Genomic DNA, 10,644 nt, shown 5'->3' with positions numbered 1-10,644 from the left:
TAACATAAGATCACAACCTGTGTACCATTATGCAATGGGCCATGTTTTTTTCTTATTAAAAGACTGAATCAACTGAGCCCTGACGTATGAATTTCTTGTCTGCCCAGGTAAATGAATACCCAGATTATTTGGTGGGTTATTTGTTGTTGTTTTCAATCATCTCACAAAAAGAATTTAATTGTATTTTCTAGTTAAGCGTCTCAGGAATGCAGCATTTATAGTTTTACCTTATGCTGCCATTTTATCAAATACATTTATTACTTCTAGAATGTTTTTGGTCAATGCCCCTGGAATCTCTTTCCATACAGTCAGGTAATGCACAACTAACAAGAAAACAAATAGGTCTACATATTTTTAAATTATAAAAAAAACTCAATCTAGAATTTAGATTGAAATCTAAAAAAATAGAAAAGGTAAGATTATAGATTATATGTGTTATCTTTCTGTTTTTAAGAAAAATGAGCTACCATTACTGTCATTTTAAAATATGCCAGTCAAGAATAGATTTTGAAGTAATAATACTGGTTATTTGATATATTAATAATTTTTCTTTTATTAATAAGATAAGTAGTATTTTATTTTCCCAATGTTATATTAACTTTTCATTTCTAGAACAAACAAATCTTTTGAAGAGTCCTTATGTTCTATGTATTGATATTTGATTTTAAATTTAAGGAAGTTGGCCTATTTGGAATACTTAACAAATCTGAAGATCAAATTATATTTGCCTTTTGAAAGAAATTTAACACTTCTTTTTGTGTACTTTGAAACAGTCAGTATAGCAGAGGACATTTCTTTTCTTTTAAAAGCTTATAAAACCCTTGTGCACTGTTGGTTAGGATTATAAAATGCTGCAACCACTGTGGGGAACAGTATGTAGGTTCCTAAAAAATTTAAAAATAGGATTATCATATGATCCAGCAATCCTACTTCTGGGTATATATCCAAAAGAAGTGAAGGCAGGATTTCTAGGAGATATTTGCCCACCCATGTTCATAGCAGCATTATTCATAATAGTCAAGAGGTGGAGGCAAGTGAAATGTCCATTGTTGGATAAAGAGAAACACAAAATGTGGTGTGTGCATATAATGAAATATTATTTGGTCTTAAAAAAGAAGGAATATCTGATCCATGGTACAACATGGATGAACCAGGAAGACATTATGCTAAATGAAATAAACCAGTCACAAAACAAAACAAAACAAAACAAAAAACAACCAAAAACAATACCTTTTTCTTTTTTAAGACCACTGAAGTGCTAGAGATAGGGTAAGCAAGGAAACAAAGATTTCCTATCGTTTTGAAATTTTCTTGATTCAGCATTTACTTGGTTGCTATAAGCCTTTGACTATTTTCTGGAGTTCTGACAAAGTTGGTTTTAACAATTTCTGCTTGCTTGTTGATGTTTCTATAGAAGGACAAGAGCTTGGAAGTGCCTATCCACCATTTTGCTATCATTCTGATGTCTTCTGTCTTGATCTTTCCTTGGATATGCTTTTATTTTTGTCTTGAATAACCCTTTCCCTCTCTACTTGAAAAATTATATTTATCCTCTAAGATCTTGCCTGAATATGATCCTCTCTGTGAAACCTCTCAATAGCCACATTTTGTTTGTGGGTGCTTGCTAAGGGCTTGTATGCACACTCACTATTACATTGAGTATAACTATTTACTTAACATGTGTAATTTCCACTGGATGGTGAGCCCCTTGAAACTCGTGGTGGTGTCTTGCTTACAGTCCCACCCATAACCCTCAAGCTCAAAGCCTGGCACAGAGTGGGCATCCAAAGTGGTGTATAGAACAGTTAAGATTAAGGTGACATTCAGGAGCAGATGAACAGGAGTTTTCCCTGAAATCATGAGAAGATTGGTCTTGCAAGTGTATGGAAAACAGAAATAAGAAGGGATAGTAGAAGACAAAGGGGTAGTTTGGATATACCTTCAAATTCTGCAGGTCATGTGCAACAACTGTCATTTTCCCAGAAAGTTACTCATAGTTAAGCCCTCAATGGTACCCTAAAGGGTAATAGAAAGGAATGGAAATAAAGAGCTCAAATAAAATTTTAATGTTTTTTTAAGTGTAAGGTGCAGGGTAGTCAAGAATTGTTGGTTGACAGGACACTTCACCCACCCAATTAATTCTTACTCAAGATACTTTTTCCTCAAATAGGTAAATTGAAGTCTTAGACTTTTTTTTTTTATAATGACTAGTTTTCTGCTTTTTCCAGTTGAAAATTGGGCTAATCCACTTTGGTTTTGCAGAACTTGTTCATCTTTTGGTGGACAATAAGTAGCCCTAACTCTTGAAAGTGGGGGAGGGCTAGCAAATATTGTCTTTTTGATGCTACCTATGTGAGGTATCTAAAGTAGCAAAATTCATAGTAATAGAGAGTAGAATGGTGGTTACGAGGGGCTGGGGAGGAGTGTGTGGAGTGAGCTCTTGTTTAATGGATATAGAATTTCAGTTTTGCAAGATTAAGAAGTTCTAAAGATTAGTTGCACAACAATATGGATATATTTAACACTACTAAATTATATTCTTTAAAATGGTTAAGATGGCAAATTTGATGTGGTTTTTTTTTTTACCACAATTTAAAAATCAAAAACAAGAAATTCTTCCATGAGACCACAGGGATTAAGTGCCCTTTGGTTTTACTTTATTTTATTAAACATTTTATTTATTTATTTGAGAGAGTGAGCGAGAGAGGGAACACCAGCAGGGGCCGGGTGGGGGGGGGAGGGGCAGAGGGAGAAGGAGAAGTAGATTACCTGCTGAACAGCAGCCCAATGTGAGGCTTGATCCCAGGACCCTGAGATCATGACCTGAGCCTAAAGCAGATGCTTAACCAACTGAGCCACCCAGGCGCCCCTACCTTTTGGGTTTAACCGTAGGTTCTTGAGGATCAAATCTATTATCTTTCTTGTATGTTTCCTTCATATGTTAATTTAACCACAGAGACAAGAATGTCAGGGCTAGATGGGTAACACACAACACACAGAGACACACAGGCGCACACACAGACACACATGCCTGTGTGCCCAAGAGGGGGAGAAGGAAGGGGAAGAGGGAGGAAGCAGCTTGCAGCCTTTGGCACTTGAACCCCTTCATTTTAGACAAGAAAGCCAAGTGATGGGCAGAGTTCTGCCAACCCTGTGGCACTAACTTGTGGCAGATTTGAGACTCCAACCCAGTGGTCTGTCCTTGAGCAGTGGATCCTCAAGAGCCACGGAGATCTGATGATATAATGGTGAAGTCTGCAATTAATTTTACCTCTGCATCATCCTACATCTCTGTAGTTTTTATGTACTCTGTTGGGCTTGACCTAGTTACTTTAACTCCCTGCTCTACAGTTTCTGTAAAATGGAGATAGTAGTTCCTGACTTCATAGGATGGTTTTGAAGAATAAATGAAATAATATTCAAAACACAGTGTTTGAACCTGAATAAGTACTTAATAAACATCAATTACTAGTATCATTACTATTATTTTAAATGGGTCATGTAGAGATACTGTTATGTAAGGTATTATAAATTGCTTTACATACCTTCTCTCATTTAATCCTTACAACAAAAAGGTTATTCCCTTCTTTCGACTGAGGAAATTGAGGTCCCGGGGGGTTAACAACTTACCCAGGGAACCCAGGTAGCAGGCAGCTAGATGGCTAGATGACCTTCTATTATACAATGGCAAAATCTCCTTGGATTTTCTTTCTTGTCCCTTTGCCATCTTCTTTTTATAAGAAATTTCACTCATGTATTGGCCTGTGCACTGTCCTTAAGTTGGTCCCTGGTGGCATTCTACTTCCTCCTATCTTGTTTCTGGGCATATCAGGACTTACACTGTAGTTACCATTCTTTAGTCTTGCCTTTTAAATTTAACATTATAAAGTGAGCATATTTTTATATTGTGAAATATTTTTAAAATATAATTTTTAGTGGCTAAATGGTATAGAATTTTATGACAACGACACCATTTTTTTAGCCATTCCCCTAATTTTAGGCATACTGGTTGTTTTCAGTATCTCACTGTTATAGGTAACTGCGGTGCTTTTCCTGGTACAGACACACTTATGCACATTCCTGATTATTTCTCCAACGTGGAAATCCAAAAGCAGATTTTCCAGGTCAATAGAGATGATTATTAAGACTCTTTGTTACATGTTGAGGAATTTCTATTTCATTAATCCCTCACTAACTCTGAGAATTATAATTTTTAAAAATCTTTGCCAGGTTAAATGCCATGGTAACTCATTTTAACTTGCCTTTCTTTTATTACCATGGGTCACACTATTTTTCTTCCCATTTTTTATTGGCCACTTGCCTTGTTCTTTTGCAAATTGCTGTTGCTATCCTTTGCCTATTTGTAAATTGGGAAATCTGGGTGTGAGATTTTATGAATCAAGAGTATCAACAGCTTGATATATATATTACAAACATTCTGGCTCTCATTTTTTTGTAGTTTTCCACCTATTTTACTTAATATTGTAAATATGTCTAATGCTCCTAGTCATTTGTTATAGTAACTTTTATAATATTCTTTTTCATCTTTTGTTTTCAGCAGTTTCTGAACTTGTTTTAAGTTCAGAATTATTTGGCCAGTGTGTAGTAGGGCAGGATATTTTTTTAGAAGCTCCCCAGGTGATTTTAACACATGGCTCAGGTTGAAGACCACTCCTTTCAACCATACTAAAGACAATCTTGGCCAATCGACATATTTTTCTTCTTTTAACATCAATATATTTTAACCCAAGTATTTTCATCTACACATGTCATGAAGTTTAGCTCTTGTACCCCAAATACTAGGCACTTCCCTTTGGCCGTGGTCACATAAGACATCCAGTGAGATTTGTGTTTCCACTATGCCTTTCTGGAACTCACAAGGTGATTTTACTGTCATTTTCTTCATAAAACTGTCTTAATTTGCCTCATAAGTATATTGCCTCCTCTTAGATCTTTGTTGCTTTTTGCAGCTCTAGGATTTTATGGAGACATCATATTAGAGTCTCTGCCTCAGAATTGTTCTGTCTTGCCTTAAAAGAGAAACCCAGCCTGGCAATGTTTGCGGTGATGTTTCCCAAAGGCAAGGTCTGAAATCACTCCTCTCGTGGCATCTTTACCTGCAGTCACCCCTTTCCTCTCACTGACTTGTCTTTCTCTTTATAGTTAAAAAAATCAACGGTGAAGTACCTGTGGATTCTTTGGGGGTGTTCTTGAGGGAAAATTCTGTCCCCTTTACAAATCTTTGCTGTGATGCTTTCAGTTGGGGAAAATATTTTCAAATTATTAATCTGGCTTTCTTATTTGGGGCCTTTTTAATTGCCTCTTGTTTTCCATTATTACTGTCCTTTTTCTGCCTCAGCTGCACAGTCTATCATCTGTGTGGGTATACAGCTGTGATTCAGGTGCCGGAAATCGTGAACTTTCTACAGCTCTGACTATGCATTCTGCTACAACTTGTTTCTCGCTCATACTTCTTTGGATGGTTTCAACACTTTTATGAAATTACTAGTTTGACTTTTTTTCTCCTTTCAAGTTTAAAAGGCATTTTAGGCATGTGCATTTCAGTTTAAAATTTTAACTTTGGAAAATATTTCTCTGGGAGAAATAATACATGCATATGTGTTACAAATGAAACAATCCTTTACACAAACTGAAAAGTAAATGTGTCCTATAATCTCAACCCCCCCCAAAGATAAAACCATACTTAACTGGTGTATAGTCTTCCAGAATTTTATTCTATAGTTATACAAATATATTCTTTTATTTCTTGTTTTGTTTTTTCAATACTGGAGACACACTCTACATGCTATACTTATGACAACTTACTTGGTCACATACTAGATTGTTGTCGTATTCCCATTCTTTTTATTGCTAGACAATTTGTCATTCTATGGATGTGCCATACATTTTTGGAAATAATTCCATATTAATAAACATTTAAGTTGTTTCTATTTTTTCCCATTATAAATAATCCATTGGTAGCTATCCAGACACATGTAAACATACAGGTATATCCTTCTGTAGCTTTGCAAGAGTTTATATTTTCAAAGGATAAATGTCTAGAAGTAGATATGTGGATGAATATTCTCAATGGTTCTTCCGAGTGGTAGTACTCATTTCTATTTCCTCAGACTCTCCTCTAAACTGATTATTATTAGCTCTTTCTCTCAGAACGTCCCTTAACCTGGCTATTATTATTACCTTTTAAATCTAAGCAATATTTTGTCTTAATTTGTATATTTTGAACTCTAATAAGATTGACCCTTTTCCAAACGTTTACTGTGTTGCCTATTTGTTTCCTTATTACTTTTTCATTTTCATTCTTTTCTTTTTTATCTGTGGAAGCTCTTTATGTATTAGAAATACTAACCGAGGGGCACCTGTGTGATCTCAGGGTCATGAGCTCAAGCCCCATGTTGGGCTCCACACTGGGCATGGAGCCTACTTAAAAAAAAGAAAAAGAAATACTGACATATATGGGATGAAATGTTTCACTTTGTCCCAAGTGCATTTTGAGTTAACGTATCCTAGGGGTTTTTTCCATCTAGAAGTTTTTAACTTTAATACAATCAAATCTATCTTTACCTTTATGGGGTTTTGGCCTGATATCAAGCTAACAAAGTTATTTAAACTCCAAAGTTACATAGACATATTCCTGGTTTTTACTAATAAGTTCATAATGTTGGTTTTCACTGTTTGTTTTTGTGTTTAGAGCATTAATGGATCTATAATTTGTTTTAGTAGATCGTTTGTGTTGAAAGTCAGGCTTCATTTTTCTTCTAAAAGGATTATCAATCTTACTCTTTTTTTTTTAAGATTTTATTTATTTATTTGAGAGAGTGAGCGAGAGAGAGAGAGAGAGCATGATAGGAGGTAGGGGCAGAGGGAGGGGGAGAAGCAGACTGTCCTGCTGAGCAGGGACCCCAATGCAGCACTCGATCCCAGCACTCTGGGATCATGACCTGAGCCGAAGGCAGACGCTTAACCGACTGAGCCACCCAGGCACCCCACCCCTAGTCAATCTTATTCTTAATAAAAAATCATTTCTCTTAAAACTGGAAACAAGGAAAAGAAGGGCATTATTCCAGGCCTAGCTCTATTTTAGGAAAGACTGGTCTTGACAATTTTTAACCTTTAAAATATTAGAGGTACATAACACATGTACAGAAAAGGGTCCAAACCAAAGATATATAAATACAGGCAAACATTCATGTAACCAACAATACAGTTGAGAAACGAAATCTTCCCCAGCACATTCAGGAGCTCCCAATCTGTATGCCCTTTCCCCATTACTACCAACTCCCCACTCAAATGGTAATCATATCCTGACTTTACAGGTAACCACTTTCTTGTTTTTCTTTATAACATATGCACCTAGGCATGTTTCTCAAAGCCAAAAAACTTAATTTTTTCTGTTTTTTAGACTTCATATAAAATGAAGTCAAATTTTAATTTACTCAGTGCAATTTTCAGTTGATAATCACTTGGGTTATTTCCACAGTGTGGGTGTTTTAAACAACGGGAATTTATTTCTCACAGTTCTGGAGGCTGGAAGTCCAAGATCAAGGTGTCGGCAAGTTTGGTTCCTTGGCTTGCAGATGGCCATCTTCTGTGTGTCCTCACAGGGCCTTTCCCCTATGCATGCACATCCCTGATGTCTCCAGCTTGCTGGCCCATCCTGCAGATTTGGGGTTTGCTGGCCTCCATAATTGTGGGAGCCAATTTTTAAAAAATCAGTCAATCAGGCCTTACAGCCACCACCTTCCTGGGGCCACCCATGCCACCCAGCCGTGGTCAACTCCACAGTGTTCTTCTATACCACCATGGATGATGAACCCTTGGGCTGTGTCTCCTTCGAGCTGTTTGCAGACAACGTTCCAAAGACAGTAGAGAACTTCCATGCTCTGAGCACTGGGGAGAAAGGATTTGGTTATAAAGATTCCTTCTTTCACAGGATTATTCCAGGATTTATGTGCCAGGGTGATGACTTCACATGCCATAAAGGCACTGGTGGCAAGTCCATCTATGAGGAGAAATTTAATGATGAGAATTTCATCCTGAAGCATAGGAGTCCTGGCATCTTGTCCATGGCAAATACTGGACCTAACACTATCAATTCCCAGTTTTTCACCTGCACTGCCAAAACTGAGTGGTTGGATGGCAAGCATGTGGTCTTTGGTATGGTGAAAAAGGGCATGAATATTGTGGAAGCCATGGAACACTTTGAGTCCAGGAATGGCAAGACCAGCAAGAAAATCACCTTGCTGACTGTGGACAAATCTAATAAATTTGACTTGTATTTTATCTTAACTACCAAACCATTCCTTCTGGAGCTCAGGAGAGCAACTCTTCACCCCCATTTGCTTGAAATATCCTATAATCTTTGTGCTTTTGCTGCAGTTCTATGAGTTCCATATTTTTCTTACTCTCCTCCAAGTCTAGCTGGATTGCAGAATTAAGTTTATGATTTTGAAATAAAAACTAAACAACAAAAAAAGAAAAAATCACTCTCTCTCTACACACACACACACACGCACACACGCACACATGCACACATGCACACTCATCCTATTAGTTATGTTTTTCTGTTTCTCAGGAGAATCCTGACTAAATGCAGATTTTGGTACCAAGAAGGAGAGTACTGTTATAACGAATACCTGAGAATGTAGAAGTGGTTTTGGAATGGGGTAATGAATAGAGACTGAAAGAGTTTTACTGTGCAAGTTATAAGAAGCCTAGATTTTATTGAGAGAAATATGGATGTTTGTTTTTGTTTTGTTTTGTTTCCAAAATATGGATATTAAAGCAATTCTGGTCAGGTTTCAGAAAGAAATGAGAACTATGTTAGTGGTAACTGGAGGAAAGGCAGTTCTTGCTATAAAACGGCAAAGAACTTGGCTGAATTGTGTTATGGTGTCTGTGGAAAGTGATAAACTGGGATATTTAATTGAGGAGATTTCTAAGCAAAGTGTTGAAGGTGCATCCTGGTTTCTCCTTACTGCATGTAAAAAGTGAGAGAAGAGAGATATATACGAGGAATTGTTCAACAAAAAGGGATCAGAACTTGAAGATTTGGAAAATTTTCAGCCAATTCATATTACAAAAAAATAAGAAAGTGTCTTCTGGAGTGAATACCAAAGGTATGGCTGAAAAGAGATTGTAAGTATGACCCATGGATCTAAGCAGCTATCTCAGCAGAAGCCAGGGATAGAGATGAGGTTATATGAGTGGAAACACCCTCAGTTTGGACTGAAGGGGGCAGAGATGGGACAAAGTGGGGGAAGTCTGTTGAACTTCTGGGATTCTATAGGACACAACAATAGAGATATCCAGCTGTGAAAAGGTTATCCTTCAAGAAAAGGGAAAAATAACCCTGAAGGAAATTCAGAGATCAGCAGGACTGCCACTCACTCCCACCATGGGACCAGAGGGTACAGGTCTGGAAGGTGGGGCTGTCTCCTCAGTTTCAATGGGTCAAGCTCCTGCCAACTTGCGCCCAGAGGGTGATGCTGCTGCCTTAGTAGGCCCAGAAGACAGGGCTGCCACCCCCACATGGGACCTGTTCCCCTTTCTTCTTTCTAATTTCTCCCTTTTGGAATGGGTATGTCTGTCCTATACTTGGCCCATTATTTTTGGAAGCACATAACTTGTCTGGTTTCATAACCTCACAGCTATGGAGGAATTTTACGTCAGAATAAACCATACATTACTTGAGTCTCACCCATACCTGATTTAGATAATATTTAAATGAGACATTGAACTTAGGTTGGTGCTGGAATTGGTTAAGACTCCCGGGGCTGTTGGGATGGAGTAAATGTTGAAAAGGATGTGAATTTGGGGAATCCAGAGGGTCGAGTGTTATAGACTGAATTGTGTCTGTCCCCAAATTCATATGTTGAAGCTCTAACCCCAGGTACTTCAGAATGTGACTTATTTGGAAATAGGACCTTTAAAGAGGTAATTAAATTAAAATGAGGGCATTAGAGTTTACCCTAATACAATCTGTCCTCATGAAGAGAGGAAATCTGGAAACAGAAGAGAGAAACCAGCAATGTACATGCACAGAGGAAGGTCATCCCCAATCAAGGAGAGAGGCCTCAGGAGAAACCTAACTTGCTGACATCTTGATCTTGGACTTCTAGCCTCCAGAACTATGAGAAAATAAACTTCTATCATTTAAGCCATCCAGTCTGTGGCATTTTGTATGGCAACCCTAGCAGTCTAGTTCAGAGAGTATTTGTATATTTAGTGTTTGTAGATGACAGCCAACAATTTTCCAAAATGGTTGTACCAGTGATGCTTTCAGCAGCCATGTATGAAAGTTCTTGTTGCCATCCATCCCAGTAGGTCAGCTGTTTGTTACTTTAGCCATTCTTTTTGGGCATCAAGTAGTATCTTACTGTGGTTTTAATTTGCATTTACCTGTTTACTCATACTATTGAGTTCTTTCACACATGTTTATAGCCCATTTGTGTATATTCTTTCTTGAAATGCCTCTTCAAGTTTCTTGTCCATTTTTTAATTGGGTTGTCATTTTTCTTATTTAATTATAGGAATATATATATATATGGAGTTCTTTGTAAGTAATTGGTGTGACAGATATCTTCTCCCACTCTGTGGTTTACTTTTTCACTCTCTTAATGG

At 37.3% G+C, this 10,644-nt stretch overlaps 1 pseudogene; it reads left to right on the top strand.

Moving 5' to 3' along the window:
• Window positions 1–281: 281 nt before the first annotated feature.
• Window positions 282–8,284, top strand: LOC110570200 (annotated as a pseudogene).
• The last annotated feature ends 2,360 nt before the right edge of the window (window positions 8,285–10,644 follow it).

Source organism: Neomonachus schauinslandi, chromosome 3 (assembly GCF_002201575.2).
Source record: "Neomonachus schauinslandi chromosome 3, ASM220157v2, whole genome shotgun sequence".
NCBI classification, from domain to species: domain Eukaryota; kingdom Metazoa; phylum Chordata; class Mammalia; order Carnivora; family Phocidae; genus Neomonachus; species Neomonachus schauinslandi.
The sequence above is the reverse complement of the archived record's forward strand: the minus strand, read 5'-3'. Positions and strand labels throughout refer to the sequence as shown.